The following is an 18,211-nucleotide window of genomic DNA, read 5'->3' as shown; positions in this document are numbered from 1 at the left end:
GCCTGGCTCACTGTCTGGGGGACATGCTGGCAGATGTGAACCTCCAAGAAATCCAGCTTCAAGAAGTCAGCCTTGACCTTCCCTTGCCTGGCTGGTCCGCCTTCTCTGAGCCCAACCTCTTCCTTTTCCAGCTGTGATTTTCTGGGCATCATTGGCTGTCCACTTTTATAGCTATTTTTTTTAATGGATTAACTGATGAAATGTTCAAGAAAATGCAGCTTACTTCTGAATTTTTAGGTGAAAGGATTTCATTTGAAATGTTTTGGCCCAAGCGAACATCCTTGTTTGAAATTAAATGTCAGAGACAGTAAAAGAACAGTCTTCTCATCCAGTGCTTTGTCATTATTGGGTGATCCAGCCCTATTGGAACACTCTGCTGATCAGTGTGCTAACCCCCCAGCACGCGTCTGGTAGGCAAGTACACGGGAAGAGACCACCTCTGGACCCAGAATCAGTGTGGGTCTGTGTCATGCTTTCCTGCAGGGATGCAGCAATTCAACAGAGGAGAGGAAAAACAGCCTCCTTTGAAGACTTCAAAGTGTTCTCCAGCTCCATAAACTCCCCAGCTAAAACAAGACCTGCATTTGTTGAATACAGGGTGGGATTTTTGTCCACTTTCTGTTTTTAAATTTGATGAACTTATTTAAAGTTATTTATTTATCTTGGTTGCACCGGGTCTTTGTTCCTTTTTGCAGGCTTTCTCTAGTCGCAGTGAGTGGGGGCTACTCTCTAGCTGTGGTGCTCAGGCGTCTCATTGCCGTGGCGTCCCATGTTGTGGAGCACAGGCCCTGGGACGCAAAGACTTCAGGAGTTGTGGCACATGGGCTTTCTAGTTGTGCTTCCCAGGCTCTAGGGAGGGGGTTCAGTAGTTGTGGTACACGGGCTTAGTTGCCCCATGGCATGTGGCATCTTCCCAGACCAGGGAAGACACAGGGACTGGACCTGTGTCCCCTGCATTGACAGGTAGATTCTTAACCACTAGACCACCAGGGAAGTCTGTGTCCACTTTCATTAGTGATGTATTCCCAGTGCTTAGAACAGTGTTGGCATGTGCTTAATATACATTTATGAAGGAATGAAGGGACAAATGAATAAAAAATTATCTAACACCTATTATGTGCTAGACACTCTCTAGAATCTGAGAGCACCACTGAACAGCTGCAGCTGTGGACAGACAGGCAAAGCCCCTCTGGTCATGAGTTTCCAAAAGGGAAGATGAAAGATAAACAAATATACACCATCTCAGACAATGACAAGTGCTGTGGAGAACAAAAAAGCAAAGTGAAGGTGTTCTAGCCAAACGCTCTGGGAAACAAACTCATTCAGAAGGACAGCGCGGATAGTGGAGTGCAGTTTATTACACCGGTGTGTCCGAAGCAGAGTATCCTCTTTAGCCTGGAACCCTGACTGACTTTTGTGAAAGCCTTATAAACCTTAAGTGTACATGCTCAAAATGTACACACCCCCAAGTTCCTTAAACCTAGCCTGGAAAATGTTAAAGGGGAATACAATCAGGTTACAGCCATGATTCATAATCAGAAGGGTCAGCTGGTTATACATTGTAACCTATACCAATGAGTACCATAAAGATTACAAAGGTGATTGACTACATAGGGGATTCTTTCTGGTGAAGGGAAATCTTGGTATGGAATCTGGTGTCTATCAGTCTGGGAGGCCTGTTCAGCAGTAGGTATGTGATCTCCCTGGCTATCAGGTACATAGTTCAAAATTCACCGGGAATGTAAAATGGAGTTTCCTTCTTTTTCAAGATGGAGTCAGCTCGGCCTGTCCCTTTCCTTCTTCAAAGGGATGGAGAAGGTCAGCAGATGGTGCTGCTGCTGCTAAGTCGCTTCAGTTGTGTCCGACTCTGTGCGACCCCAGAGACGGCAGCCCACCAGGCTCCCCCGTCCCTGGGATTCTCCAGGCAAGAACACTGGAGTGGGTTGCCATTTTCTTCTCCAATACAGATGGTGACAGGGTGGAAAGGAAATCAGGAGAGGCTACTCTAAAAAACACAGCCTAAGTGCTCATCCCCCATCTCTTGCATTTCTGCTTTTAGGAATTTATCTCACAGCTTCTCAGCAGTGCACAAAGATCTGTAAGGAGATTCTGACTGCAGCAATTATTTATAACATCCTTAAACTAGGAACAATGCAAAAATCCATCAGTAAGTTAAATAAGTTACAATATAGCCACACTATGAGTTACTACTAGGCAGACATTCAAAAAGAGGGGCATTTGTATGTCTTGACATAGACAAAATGTACTGAATATATTATGTGAAATGGAAACGAAAATCTCAGAAGAGAATGCATAATATAAGCTTTCTTTTACGAAAAAAAATATGATTGTTGACTTAAATGTACAACATAAGAGTTGCGAGTTAAGTTTTATTTGGGGAAAAATGAGGACTATTGCCCAGGAGACAGCACCTCAGAGAGTTTTGAGAAACTGCTTCAAAGAGATGTGGGGAGAGGGGAGGTCAGTTTAGATGTGATTTTGGTGAAGGGGGAATACATGCTGTCAAGTGCATGTTCTTCTAGAAGGTTTCTGCTAGTCGCAAGAAACAGTCGTCATGAAGGGTTTTAGTGCTTTTCTAGATATGAGGAGATACAAGAAGTGGGCTCAAAAAAATCAGCTCCTGAAAATATCCAACTGTCTGAAGACCGGTTCTGCCCGGTTTTCCCAGAGCACAGGGTGCCTCATTTCTGCTCTCCACCTGAACCCCTTTCCCAGGGTGTTGAAGGTCGACAGCTGCAGCAGCACGTGATTTCATCCTTGCAGAGAGGGATGGCAAGTGCCAATTTTAACTGACAGTACATGTATTGACATTTGTAAATAAATATACAAGCATATATGAATGTCTGTGTTTACTTATGGATAAAAATGTTTGCAAGGATACACCAGCTTGACAGTGTCACGCAAGTGTATGTTCCTCAGTTCTTTGCCTCGTCACAACAAAGATTTGGAGTGACGGACGTTAAAGCCCCCTCGGCGTGTCATAGCTCTCAGGTCTTGGATAGACCGTGTTATAGCTCTCAGGTCTCGAATGGACCATGTTATAGCTCTTAGACAAATCAGTGTTACAGCTCAGTGTTACAGCTCTATTTTATTGAGAAGATAGCAGGAAAATCCATCTTCGAGGTGTGAGGGCACGACAATCCAAAGACATGAGGAGAAGAGCGCCCCAGCGCAAGGGAGAGAGCGAGCTAGCTTTGGCTCCTCTATTTATATGTTTATCTCTCCTTGGGCCTGTCCTATGTAAATTGGGCCAGCCAGGAGTGTTGTTTGTTTTACCTGAGGTCCTCACTCCGGTCCTCCCCCTTCTTTTGTTCTATTTTTGCAGGCTTTCCCCTTCCTTGTCTTTTAGCCACCGCCATTTTGGACTCCTTTTCCCTATTCTACCTACCTAACAATAGCAAGTTCCTCTGAAGAAGGGAACTCTATTTTCCATGTTATACTCTTCTTTATTTAAAAAAAAAAGCATTCATTAATTTTAGAATTTAAAGTTTTTTTTTTAAACAAACAAACAAACAAAAAAACACATCTTCTTGAACTGATGTTTTACCTACTTCTGCTTAGGCTCTGGCTGTCTGTGGATGTATTTTCAGTTCTCATCCCCCACCTCTGGGGCATTCAGAACCCCCTCTGATTTCAGTTGATGTCTGAGGCAGGAAGGAGAGACCAGGTAGGTGAGGAGGCTTATGCAGCCAGAAGGGGGAAAAAAGCAATTGAAAACAAAAGTAGACTGTATTTGCATCTGCGTTCTTAGAAGTGGCATAATTTATGTAAAGGAGATGGATCCTTCCCCAGAAAAATCACCTAATGGACCTCTGAGTTGAAAGAGGAGGTTTCCCCCTGGGCACAAGGGCATAAAAAGAAATAAACAGCTCCCCTAACAAATGATACAGAGTTTGGAGATGTTTCCTGGCAGCTGGAGAGATTGACAGACTTCCCTGGAGGAGGGCATGGGAACCTGCTCCAGTATGCTTGCCTGGGAAATCCTATGGACCTGTCCATAGGACAAAGGAGCCTAGTGGGCTACAGTCCATGGGGTTGCAAATAGTTGGACATCACTGAGCAACTAAACAGCAACAACAAAGCTCACAAAAGGGAGAGGATGGGAGAGGAGAAGAAATGTGTATCAAAAAGGTGACAATCAGATGATCATACCCAGCAAGAGAAATACTTGAGTACATATGTGTAAAAACCTTATTATAATACACAAATTGCCAGGATCCCTCAGGAGTGGCTGTTACGCCCCCTTAGGTCCACAAAGAGCAGGTCTCTTCCTTATGATTCAGGCACGACCATCAGAGGAATATTTCATACATTTTTAGGACGTTAAAGTCTAGCGTTAAATTTAACCTGATGTCTGGACTTTACTGTGTTGTAATCTCCTTCCACTACTCCAAATCTTTAGCAAAATCTGGTCAAGGCAACCAGTGATGGTTGGTGAGAATTGAGTTAAGTGCTGAGATCAATGTAGGGGGCAGCAATGGAGGAGAGAGGAAGGCAGCCCCTAAGAACAACTGGAACACTGCAAATGCGTGGGACTGTTGGGGTTTGAATACATGGACCTTAGGAAGCATCACTATGAACAAAGCTAGGTGATGGAATTCCAGTTGAGCTATTTCAAAACCTAAAAGATGATGCTGTTAAAGTGCTGCACTCAATATGCCAGCAAATTTGGAAAGCTCAGCAGTTGCCACAGGACTGGAAAAGGTCAGTTTTCATTCCAATCTCAAAGAAAGGCAATGCTAAAGAATGTTCAAACTACTGCACAATTGCACTCATCTCACATGCTAGCAAAGTAATGCTCAAAATTCTTCAAGCCAGGCTTCAACAGTATGTGAACCATGAACTTCTAGATGTTCAAGTTGCATTTAGAAAAGGCAGAGGAACCAGAGATCAAATTGCCAACATCTGCTGGATCATGGAAAAAGCAAGAAAGTTCTAGAAAAATATCTACTTCTGCTTTATTGACTATTCAAAAGCCTTTGACTGTGTGGATCACAACAAACTGTGAAAAATTCTTCAAGAGATGGGAATACCAGACCACCTTATCTGTCTCCTGAGAAATCTGTGTGCAGGTCAAGAAGCAGACATAGATCCAGACATGGAACAACAGACTGGTTCCAAATTGGGAAAGAGTACGTCAAGGCTGTATATTGTCACCCTGCTTATTTAACTTATATGCAGAGTACATCATGTGAAATGCCGGGCTGGATGAAGCACAAGCTGGAATCAAGATTGCCAGGAGACAGAATATTGGAAATAAAAGCAAAAATAAACAAATGGGACCTAATTAAAATTAAAAGCTTTTGCACAACAAAGGAAACTATAAGCAAGGTGAAAAGAGAGCCTTCAGAATGGGAGAAAATAATAGCAAATGAAGCAACTGACAAAGAATTAATCTCAAAAATATACAAGCAACTCCTGCAGCTCAATTCCAGAAAAACAAACGACCCAATCAAAAAATGGGCCAAAGAACTAAACAGACATTTCTCCAAAGAAGGCATACAGATGGCTAACAAACACATGAAAAGATGCTCAACATCACTCATTATTAGAGAAATGCAAATCAAAACCACAATGAGGTACCATTTCATGCCATTCAGAATGGCTGCTATCCAAAAGTCTATAAGCAATACATGCTGGAAAGGGTGTGGAGAAAAGGGAATCCTCTTACACTGTTGGTGGGAATGCAAACTAGTACAACCACTATGGAGAACAGTATGGAGATTCCTTAAAAAACTGGAAATAGAACTGCCATATAACCCAGCAATCCCACTGCTGGGCATACACACCGAGGAAACCAGAACTGAAAGAGACACTTGTACCCCAATGTTCATTGCAGCACTGTTTATAATAGCCAGGACATGGAAGCAACCTAGATGTCCATCAGCAGACGAATGGATAAGAAAGCTGTGGTACATATACACAATGGAGTATTACTCAGGCATTAAAAAGAATACATTTGAATCAGTTCTAATGAGGTGGATGAAACTGGAGCCTATTATAACAGAGTGAAGTAAGTCAGAACAAAAAACACCAATACAGTATACTAACACATATATATGGAATTTAGAAAGATGGTAATGATAACCCTGTATGCAAGACAGCAAAAGAGACACAGACGTACATAATAGTCTTTTGGACTCTGTGGGAGAGGGTGAGGGTGGGATGGTTTGGGAGAATGGCATTGAAACATGTATACTATCATATGTGAAACCGATCACCAGTCCAGTTTTGATGCATGATACAGAGTGCTTGAGGCTGGTGCACTGGAATGACCCAGAGGGATGGGATGGGGAGGGATGTGGAAGTGGGGTTCAGGATGGGGAACACATGTACACCCGTGGCAGATTCATGTCAATGTATGACAAAACCAATACAATATTGTATAGTAATTAGCCTCCAAAAAATAAATAAATAAAGTGAAAAAAAAAAGATTGCTGGGAGAAGTATCAATAACCTTAGATATGCAGATGACACCACCTTTACGGCAGAAGGCAAAGAAGAACTAAAGAACCTCTTGATGAAAGTGAAAAAGGAGAGTGAAAAATTTGGCTTAAAACTCAATATTCAGAAAACTAAGATCATGGCATCCAACCCCATCACTTCATGGCAAATAGATGGGAAACAATGGAAACAGTAAAAGACTATTTTGGAGGGCTCCAAAATCACTGCAGATGATGACTGCAGCCATAAAATTAAAAGACGCTTGCTCCTTGGAAGAAAAGCTATGACCAACCTAGACAGCACATTAAAAAGCAGCGACTTTATTTTGCCAACAAAGGTCCGTCTAGTCAAAGCTATGGCTTTCCCGGTAGTCACGTATGGATGTGAGAGTTGGACTATAAAGAAAGTTGAGCGCCGAAGAATTGATGCTTTTGAACTGTGATGTTGGAGAAGACTCTTGAGAGTCCCTTGGACTTCAAGGAGATCAAACCAATCAATCCTAAAGGAAATCAGTTCTGAGTAGAGTATTCATTGGAAGGACTGATGCTGAAGCTGAACCTCCAACACTTTGGCCACTGCCTCGAAGAACTGACTCATTAGAAAAGACCCTGATGCTCAAAAGATTGAAGGCAGGAGGAGAAGAGGACGACAGAGGATGAAATGGTTGGATGGCATCACCTACTCAATGGACCTGAGTTTAAGCAAGCTCCAGAAGTTGGTGATGGACAAGGAAGCCTGGCGTGCTGCAGTCCATGGAGTTGCAAAGAGTCGGACACGACTGAGCAACTGAACTGAACTGAACCGTTGGGGTGGGATCCACACATAACATGTGATAGAATTTGAGGCATCTTATACAGATGCTGAATTTGAGGGTCCAATATTTAAAGTACTGTTTTTATTGTTGTTCTTGAATCGCTCAGTTGAGTCTGACTCTTTGCAACCCTATGGACCATAGCCCACCAGGCTCCTCTGTCCATGGGATTCTCCAGGCAAGAATTTTGGAGTGAGTTGCCATTTTCTCCTCCAGGGCATCTTTTTTAAACTATAACTGTTTTTATCTTTAGTGATTTTACTTTTAAAATTTTATGCCATCTTTTCTGTTGGAATATAATTGCTTTACAATGTTGTGCTGGTTTCTACTGTGTAACTGTGTGAATCAGCTATGTGTTTACATGTATCCTTTCCCTCTTGATTCTTCCTCCCACCCACCCCATCCCACCACCCTAGGTCATCACAGGGCACCGAGATGAGCTCTCAGTGCTATACTGCTTCCTACTTGTCATCTGTTTTACACGTGGCAATGTATATATGTCAATCTTACTCTCTCAACTCGTCCTGACTCTTCACAACCCTAAGGACTGTAGCACGTACATTTTCTACCTATAAGTCAGGAAGAGATTCTTTTGAATTTCCACTAAAAGCTTTGTAAATTTGCATTTTATAGTTAAGTCTATAACCTAACTTTGTTGCTTTTTATCTATTTTATAAGAGTCCAATATTATTTGATTTCTCCCTACTTGTCCTGGTTCCATTCATTGAAAAGACCACCCTTATCCTGGGTTCTGCTGTACCATCTTTGTAATCAATCAAACCTCCATATGTGTGTGGATCTGTTTCCCCTGGCTCTGGTTGTGTCTCTGGCTAGGAAAGCCCAGAGCTGGATTCACCTTACATTGGCAACTGGAGATTTCCTAGAAAAATACTCAGGGGGAGGGAAGTTTGCAAACAGATTTTGCTTCATGAAGCCTGACTGTGATGGCACAGCAGCTCTTAGATGCACAGGCTGGCACTCAAGCCTGGCTTCTGCTTCTCATTGTGAGATGCCTGTGGAAGAGGTTCTCCACCATTCACAGCACGTTTGGGGACCAGACTCCCTTGGACACAAAGGTGGGGCTATACATGGAGAAGGGCTTCTTGTATTGCTTGTCCCACTAGATTTATTTGGCGTCTCAGTGGTAAAGAATCCACCTGCCAAGCAGGAGATGTGGGTTCCATCCTTGGGCCAGGAAGATCCCCTGGTGGAGGAAATGGCAACCCACTTCAATATTCTTGCCTGGGAAAGGCTATAGACAGAGGAGCTTGGTGGACTACAGTCCATGGGGTTGCAAAGAGTCAGACATGACTGAGCGACTAAACAACAACAATATTTCAAGCACACAGCAAAGCACAGAGAATGGTAAGACGTGTGTACTTATTACCACAGTTCCATCCAATTTTAACACAGTACCTATTTCACTGAACTTTTTAAATTTTATTTTTATTTTTTCCTCTTTATTACATCAAAGCAGATATTTTAACTTTAAGTCAAACTCTTCTATGTCTACAAAGAAATAAATGACACATGTGATTTCAGATAACTTTCTATATATAATAAATCTATGATCAATATTCCAGAATTGGCTGGTATAAGATCTTAATGCAAACCAGCCAAGAATGATATTTTCCTTCTTAGTGGTTCTGGAGCATGCACCACCTGTGTCACCTATCACATAATGCTTGCAGTCATTCTTTATATGGTTATCTATTTTTAAATTAATTTTTATTGGGGTATAGTTGCTTTACAATGTTGTGTTACTTTCTGCTTACAGCAAAGTGAATCAGTTATATGTATATATGCATCCCTTCTTCTTGGGATTTCCTTCCCATTCAGGTCACCACAATGCATTAAGTAGTCACTGAGGTTTGTTGAAAGAAATCAAATTGTCCAGAGAAATTGAAGGGCCCTGCTTACAAGTACCAAAGGCCAGTACCCTCCTCTTTCCCAGAAGTAAACACTGGGATGAATCTGAGTATCATCCCCGTGCATGGGCTTGTGCAATTTCACTACACATTTGTGCCCTCATAAATATTATAAAGCACTTATTAGAGGCTTGCTGGCTATATAAATGGAATAATGTTACTGATACAATTGCACTTATTAATTTTTAAAAATTTTTATCGGAGTATGCTGCTGCTGCTGCTAAGTCACTTCAGTTGTGTCCGACTCTGTGTGACCCCATAGATGGCAGCCCACCAGGCTCCCCCGTCCCTGGGATTCTCCAGGCAAGAACACAGGAGTGAGTTGCCATTTCCTTCTCCAATGCATGAAAGTGAAAAGTGAAAGTGAAGTCGCTGAGTCATGTCCAACTCCTAGCGACCCCATGGACTGCAGCCTACCAGGCTCCTCCATCCATGGGATTTTCCAGGCAAGAGTACTGGAGTGGGGTGCCATTATCGGAGTATAGTTGCTTTACAATGTTGTGTTAGTTCCTACTGTATAGCAAAGTGAATCAGCTATACGTATACATATATCCCCTCTTTTTTGGATTTCCTTCCCATTTAGGTCACTACAGTAGAGTTTCCTGTGCTATACAGTATGTTCTCATTAGTTATCTGTGTTATGTTCAGTGCTGTGCTTAGTTGCTCAGGAGTGTCCAACTCTTTGCGACCCTTTGGACTGTAGCCCACCAGACTCCTTTGTCCATGGCATTTCCCAGGCTAGAATACTGGAGTGGGTTTCCATTCCTTCTTCAGGGGACCTTGCTGATCCAGGGATCAAACCGATGTCTTCTGTGTCTCCTGCATTGCAGGTAGATTCTTTACCACTGAGCCATCGGGGAAGCCCATTGCATGAGTCCAAAAAGGCAAGGAGGAGGAGGGAATAGCAGAGAAGTGGAGACGTGGAGCCTACATAACGTATTCAGGAGACCCAGGCGTTCGAGATTTGGGAGAGCAGTGGTGTGGCAGATTTGGGAGTGGTGGCAGGTAAGAGCAGGAATGGATGCACAGCCACATCTCAAAGGGCCTTGAATTTCATGCCAGGCAATGTGTTCTTTACTCAGTATGTAGTGAAGGGTTTTAAGCCAGGCAGAGATACAACCTGATTTGCATTTTAGAAAGGTCTCCGGCCTGCCTCCCTATATTGGGCAGAGCACTCCTGGTATTCATTACTCAAATGCCAACCTAAATGGGCTCTGGAAAGGCTAAATAAAAATTGCATCTGTGGGAATTGTCAGACATAATCCTTCTCTTATCTGCAGTGACAGCTGAGATCGGGGAGTGTGGATTCACGCCAGCTGAGCTGGTACATACTTCAGGATGCTTCTGGATGCTTCAGTCCCTATGGGACAGGGCCTCCTCCACCCCTTGAGCTCTTGTTACAGCCAGCGACCCCCTCTCTGCCTAGGGCCTCAGGTGATTTATGAGGTACACCAGATTAGGAACCTGCTTCCCCTCCCCTGCCCCACACCAATGCCTTTCCATTTCCCACTGCACCCAGGATCAAATCAGAATACCTAACCCCATGTCAAAGCCTGGCAAGACTCCTGCCTTTCTCTCCAGCCCGTCTCACTGAACTCCAGTCACAGGAGCCTCAATTCTCCATCAAACATGCCCTCCTTCAGCCTCAGGACTTCTCCACCTGCTCTTTCTGTTGTGGGAGCATTTTGCTCTGACTCTTCACAGCACTAGTTCCTTCTAATTCTTCAGGTCTCAGCTTGGACATCACTCCCACAAAGAGACCATTCTTTACCACCTCATCCAAGTAAGTCACTCTGTGATTCTTTTTTTAAAATTCATTCTTTTTTAACAAATTATTTTTATTTATTTATTTTTTTGACCACGCTGCATGGCATTCAAGATCTTAGTTCCCTGACCAGGGATCGAACCCGTGTCCCCTGTAGTGGAAGCATGGAGTACCAACCACTGGACCGCCAGGGAAGCACAGTCACTCTGCCATTCTTTTTCATAGCATCTGCGTTTTCTCCCCCAGCTTCTTTGACAATCTGTGGTCATCTCTCCTATTACCATATTTTGTTATTTCTTGTCCATCTCTCCTACTAAATTAAAGGTACCACCAAGGCAGGGATATCTTGTTCACCACCAAGTTTCCAACACTTAGAACATTTCCTGGCACATAAAGGCATTGGGTAAATATATGGTGATTAAATAAGGTATGCACAAATCATGTCCAGGGTCTAGAACTGATGCGAACTACATAATTATCATTACTGCTAGAATGTCCATCACTAGGCGTAATCAAGGCTGGTGCTTGCCACATCTACCTTTTGACCAATTATCCCTGTGTGAAAAAGCACCCAGACCATCCCAAAGAGCCCCCAAAGATTCCTTACAGATGCCTTTCAGACCCTATTGTGCAGCAGCAACCCTAGTTCCTAGTGTTAATCAGAGACTATTCATCAGATCCTACCCATGTGGTAGCTCTTTTCCTTGTCTGTGGGCTTACTGGCCAAAGAAGCCCCACGTGACCTGCTGGTAGTCACAGCTTCCAGGACATAGAACTTTATTGTTTTCCTGGTGGAAGTCCTCCCTTGCGGGGAATCACAACCCATGATCCGGCAGAATTTAGTGTATGGGGACAGAAGCGTAGGTTTTGTAAGAACGTCACTGGGAAGGATGTTAAGAGAGGCCCCTGGTTATTTCTGCCTCTTGGTTGGTTCCTGAACATACTCATTCCATCTACTGGGGACACAGCACCAGAATGGCCCTTGCTTCATTGCATATATTCCCGTCTTGGGGGAAGAGCACTAATTCTGCAGATGTTGCCCCAAGTTTGGCATTTACTCCAAGCCTTTAATAGGAATTTCATTGTTCTCGCGGGAAACCTGGGTTCGATCCCTGGGTCGGGAAGATCCCCTGGAGAAGGAAATGGCAACCCACTCCAGTATTCTTGCCTGGAGAATCCCATGGACAGAGGGGCTTGGTAGGCTACAGTCCACGGGGTCACAAAGAGTCAGACATGACTGAGTGACTTCACCTTCACTTTCACTTCAGCAGGCATTTTCCAGGTGACACAGTATGTGTTATACACGTGTCCATGCATTTCCTTTGTTAAGAAATGTGCCTCTTGGTTTAAAGCAATATGGTTCAACCATTTGCAAAGCAAAAATAGAGACAGAGACATAAAGAACAAATGTATGGACACCAAGGGGTGGGAAGGGTGAGGATGGGATAAACTGAGAGATTGGGATTGATATATATACACTGCAATGTATAAAAGAGATAACTAATGAGGACCAGCTGTAGAGCACTGGGGTAGGGGGCAGAGAAGGTACAATCTGTTTGCAGGACATATATTAAGTTAACCTTAAAAATGCACTTCAATGCACATTGAAAGTGAAAGTGAAGTCGCTCAGTTGTGTCCAACTCTGCGACCCTGTGGACTGTAGCCCACCAGGCTCCTCTGTCCATGGGAGTCTCCAGGCAAGAATACTGGAGTGGGTTGCCATTTCCTTCTCCAGGGGAATCTTCCCGACTCAGGGATTGAACCCAGGTCCCCCGCATTGCAGGCAGACACTTTAACCTCTGAGCCACCAGGGAAGCCCCTGGTGCTTCCCTGCGCATTAGGTGCAGACAAATAGTGTTGGATTCCACCCATATGGAGCACCTAGAATAGTCAAATTCATAGAGTCAGAAAGTACATTGATAGATACCAAGGGGTGAGGGGAAAGGGAAAGGGGAGTTCGTGTTTAATGGGGACAGAGTTTCAGTTCAGGAAGGTGGAAAATTTGGGAGATGGATGCTGATGAGAGTTGTACAAGTAAATGTATTTAGTGCCGCTGAGTTCTACAGTTAAATATGGTTACAATAGTATGTTTTATACTATGTGACTTTTACCATAATGAAACAAAAGTAAACCAATATGGTTCAAGATTCTATGCCAGTCAGAGTGGCATTCTGTCAGTCCTTGTACGGAGGAGGTAGAAGAGGCACATTGGAGGGTAAGTCAGAGCCCCAGACAGATGAGGTGATTATTCTAGTCAGGTGAGTCAGCTCACCCTGCAAGGGCTCCATGGCTGGCAGATCTCTGTGGGCTCTACTGCGACAGGCAGGAAGGTCATCACAGCCTTTGAGCGAGGTGTTGAGTGTGTCTTCTCATCCTTTCTATGTAAAGGTGAGCTAGTTTTTATCCCCTTTACTGATAGGATTTGAACAGAACATATCTGCTGGATCAATAACCACATTCCTAGTGCCTAAGGCCATTCTGGTAAAAATAGCACAGTCAGCACTGAGGCTGCAATTGGGGTGATCATTTGACTTGCTTTATAGTTGTCCACCAGCACCTCCTAAATTCTTCTAGTTTTTGCAGAAGACACACTAGTGAATTGAATAACAGAGACAAGATGACAGCCACCACCCTTGCATCCTTGAGATCGGTGAAGATGGTTCTAGTATTTGCTGATTCATCCATGAGGTGGTATGGCTTCTAGTTCACTATCTTGGTTGGAGTGAAGGCCTGTTGCAGGGCCTTCTGCTTGCTCTTCCTATTTTCTCTCTTCCTCCACAGGTCAGAGAGTGAATGAGAATTCTGCCAACCATGCAGCATAATTACACACTTGCAACCAGGAAAGTAAACAAGGCTGAGCCCCGAAGAATTGATTTGACATTTTGATGCTGGAGAAGACTCTTGAGAGTCCCTTGGACAGCAAGAAGATCAAATCAATCAATCCTAAAGGATATCAACCCTGAATATTCATTGGAAGGACTGATGCTGAAGCTGAAGCTCCAATACTTTGGTCACCTGATGGGAAGAGCTGACTCATTGGATAAGACTGTGATGCTGGGAAAGATTGAAGACAGGAGGAGAAGGGGATGACAGAGAATGAGATGGTTGGATGGCATCACTGCCTCTATGGATATGAGTCTGAGCAAGCTCCAGGCATTGGTGATGGACAGGGGAGCCTGGTGTGCTGCAGTTCATGGGATCACAAAGAGTCGGACATGAATTAATGACTGAACAACAACAACAATCAGGAAAGTAACTGGAGTAGACCTCTGGATACAAAGGATCCCCCTTGAGAGGACTTGGGCTCCAACTAATCTATGTCCCTCACTGGGAAGGTAGGGACCCTTGGTACATTTTGAGTTCCTCGGCATCTTTGTTAGCCCAGACGTCATTAAAGAGGGAGTACACCGAGTTACTCTGGTAAACAAGCACAGGTTCCTTGGAGAAGGACAAGGGGAGACACTCATCTCACCCCCTGACCACATGGTCCTTGCTATGTCACAGTTCTGTCACCTCCATTTACTAAGACCATCACTGGGCTTCCCAGGCAGCTCAGTGGTAAAGAATCCACCTGCTAATGCAGGAGACACAGGTTTGACCCCTAGATTGGGAAAATCCCCCGGAGGAGGGCATGGTAACCCACTCCAGTATTCTTGCCTGGAGAACTCCATGGACAGAGTTACCTGGTGGGCTATCATCCAGGGGGTTGCAAAGAGATGGATATGACTGAGTGACTAAACAGCAGCAATGATGCCCATTGCCTCGTTGTCTAGTTCTAAGGCAGAATTTAAAAAAAATTTTTTTTGGCCATACCTAGTGGCATGTGGGATCTTAGTTCCCTGACCAGGGATCGAACCCTCACCCTCTGCACTGGAAGCAGAAAGTCTTAACCAATGGACCACCAGGGAAGTCCCTATGGCAGAAATTTATACCATCAGTCCAGGCCATCAGCTCACAGTGACCGCTGATCATCTCAAAGATGCTTCTGCTGTCAGTGGATTTTTGTTGCCTTCTGCACCTTTTGGGGCTTCCCTGGTGGCTCAAGTGGGAAAGAATCTGGCTGCCAATGCAGAAGATGCAGGTTCGATCCCTGGGTTTTGTTGCCCGAGGAGAGGTGTGTCCAGGTGCAAGTATTGCAGCAAAGAGTCCTGGCTGCAGCCTGTGTCAAAGTGTCGATCTCAGCACCACCACCCCCATTTCCGGCCCCCTGCCACCTTGTTCAGGTTTGGAAAGTGAAAGTGAAGGTCAGAGGCCCTAATCGCAGGGCTGGAGACTTAGGTCTTCCACCGTACTGAGTCTCACCTTCTGCAGGTTCCCACCTGAATGTGAACCCCAGAATCTTCACAGAAACCCACAGAATCTATGATAGGGGCGCAGAGGAGGGGTTTGAGCTTCAGATACTGACCTGGGGTGGTGGTAGTGATAGGGCCTTTGCAAAGAGGTGCTGTTGGAAATTGTAAGAGGAAAATTGGAAATTGTAAACAAAAACGAGGAGAGGAAAGAGAAGTGTACCTAGGAGAAAAACTTCAAGGATGCTTACATTTCAGTGAGCATAAGGAGGAAAAGACTGAACCAAGGAGCTAGAGAAGGAGTGAAAAGAGGAATTGAAGGAAGGAGTGCAAAGGGGAATTGAAGGTGGAGGTGGTGTTCAGAAAGAATGGCACCTGAAAGCCAGAAACCCTGCGCTTCATCCTGGGATTGTCATTTCTTTGCTGTGTTACTTTGGCTAAGTCACTCGACCTCTCTGGGCTTTGGTTTTTCTCAGCTTTAAAATGGAAGTTGTGCCAATTCCTGACTCTAGGGTTTGTTGTGAGATTCAAAGGAGAAAGGATCATAGAGGACCTTTTTTCTTTTAAAAAAGAAAAAAGAAAAATACACCTAGGAGCGTTTTTAAACACTTAGTGTCTTCCCCAGGGCAGGGGAGGAGGGTTTGGTTTCACTGTATTTATGTTTTCATCTTGCTCTCAATCTCTCTTCAGATCTCTGTAATTACACTGTCTTAATACAATCTAAATTAAAAAGATAAGAGAAAACTTCTCTCTCCCAAGCTTGATTCTGTGATTGTTTTTTTTCCCTCTGAAGCCTATAACTTACATTACCAAGAAGGCAACAAGCTGTCATGAATACTTAGCAATCCATTTGTGACCACATGGTGCATCTTATAATAAGACTGGGTCAAGGAGCTCCAGTCTGCGGGTGCAGAAAAGTTTTTTCTGAAGGAGCAAAGGTTTATTTGTTCACAATTGGGAGGCAGGGCGTTGGAACAGTTCAAGGTTTTCAGCTATTCAATGCCAAGTCTTCTGGCCAAAAGATGTCCTCACAAGTTTCTATAGATAAAACCATTATAGGAAATCAATGTGCTCCTGGATTTTCCAATAGAACTCAGATATAATGCCACTGAAACAGCCAGGGGAACCCAGAGCTAATGATTTGGGGCTGGGATGAAGGGAACTCAGGCTGTATTTGCAAAATCGAGAGCACCACTCAAAGTTCATGAAAATAGGCCCATTCAACATTTATTTGATGGACAATCATTTCCCTTTCTGAGCCTCAGTTTCTTCCTCTGGCAACTGAAGCCACTAAAATAGAGACATAGGTGTAGAGAACACACATGAGAACACGGGGCAGGAGTGGGGAAGGGGCAGGTGGGATGAACTGGAAGAATGGAATTGACATATATACACTACATGTGTAAAACAGAGAGCTAGTGGGAAGCTGCTGTCTAGCACAGGGAGCTCAGCTTGGAGCTCCGTGATGACCTAGAGGGGTGGGATGAGGGGTGGGAGGGAAGTCCAAGATGGAGGAACGATATATATATACACATTTCCATATGGCTGACACTGTTGTACAACAGAACCTAACACATCATTGTAAAGCGACTATGAAAAGTGAAAGCGCTGGTCACTCAGTTGTGTCCGACTCTTTGTGACCCCGTGAACTGCAGTCTGCCAGGTTCCTCTGTCCATGGGATTGTCCATGTAAGAATACTGGAGTGGGTGGCCATTCCCTGCTCCAGGGGATCTTCCCAACCCAGGGATTGAATCCAAGTCTCCTGCATTGCAGGCAGATTCTTTACCATCTGAGCCACCAGGGAAGCCCTGTAAAGCAACTATATCCCAATTTAAAAAAAAAGAATAGACTTCCTACACTTCTCTTTCAGAATGAATATCTTGAGCCTTTATTGAACGTTCAGCCAAATAAAAGCACTTTGAATGATATTAGAAGGTTCTGGTTTGCCTGTTAAGAAAAGAATGGGCACTTCCCTGGTGTGCCAGTGATTAAGGACCCACCTTCCCATTCAAGGAACACAGGTTCAATCCCTGATCTGGGACGATCCCACGTGCCACGGAACAACCAAACCTGTGCACCACAACTACAGAAGCCGAAGCCCTAGAGCCCATGCTCTGCAACAAGAGAAGCCCCTGCGATGAGAAACCTGCTCGCCACAGCTAGAGGGCAGCCCCAGACCCCACTCACTGCAACCGAGACCCAGCAGAACCAAAACTACACAAGTAAATAAATACAATTTTTAAAAAAGAAAGGAATGTCTTTGGTTTGCCTCAGGCTTGCTGACAGCTACATATGCTGTCACATGTGCTCTAGAGGAGAAAGGCCAGTTCAGGCTGCAGCAAGTAACACCCTGTGTGACTTTAGACAGAGCATTTTCGCTGTTCTGAGCCTCACTTTCCTCCACTGTAAAATAAGCCATAGAATACACGGGAAACTGGGAACCTTAGTTGCCCCTAGAGAAGTTAACTGATGAGCTAGAGATTAGTTTTAGGAAATTGTGGGCTGAATTTGGAGAAGAGCCATAGGTAGTTGGATAGGAACTTATTACTGTACCCTGTGTACCTTTGGTCCCTATGTTTAAAATGAAATAAATCCACAACCAACAAGGACCTACTAAATAGCACAGGGAACTCTTGCTCAATGTCATGTGGCAGCCTGTATGGGAGGGGAGTTGGGGGAGAGTGGATACATGTGTATGTATGGCTGAGTCCCTTGTTGTTCACCTGAAACTATTGCAATGTTGTTAATCAGCTCTCAGTTCAGTTCAGTTCAGTTCAGTCGCTCAGTCGTGTCTGACTCTTTGTGACCCCATGAATCACAGCATGCCAGGCCTCCCTGTCCATCACCATCTCCCAGAGTTCACTCAGACTCACATCTGAGTCAGTGATGCCATCCAGCCATCTCATCCTGGGTCGTCCCCTTCTCCTCCTGCCCCCAATCCCTCCCAGCATC

Source organism: Oryx dammah, unplaced genomic scaffold (assembly GCF_014754425.2).
Source record: "Oryx dammah isolate SB20612 unplaced genomic scaffold, SCBI_Odam_1.1 HiC_scaffold_16, whole genome shotgun sequence".
Classification (NCBI taxonomy): domain Eukaryota; kingdom Metazoa; phylum Chordata; class Mammalia; order Artiodactyla; family Bovidae; genus Oryx; species Oryx dammah.
The sequence above is the reverse complement of the archived record's forward strand: the minus strand, read 5'-3'. Positions refer to the sequence as shown.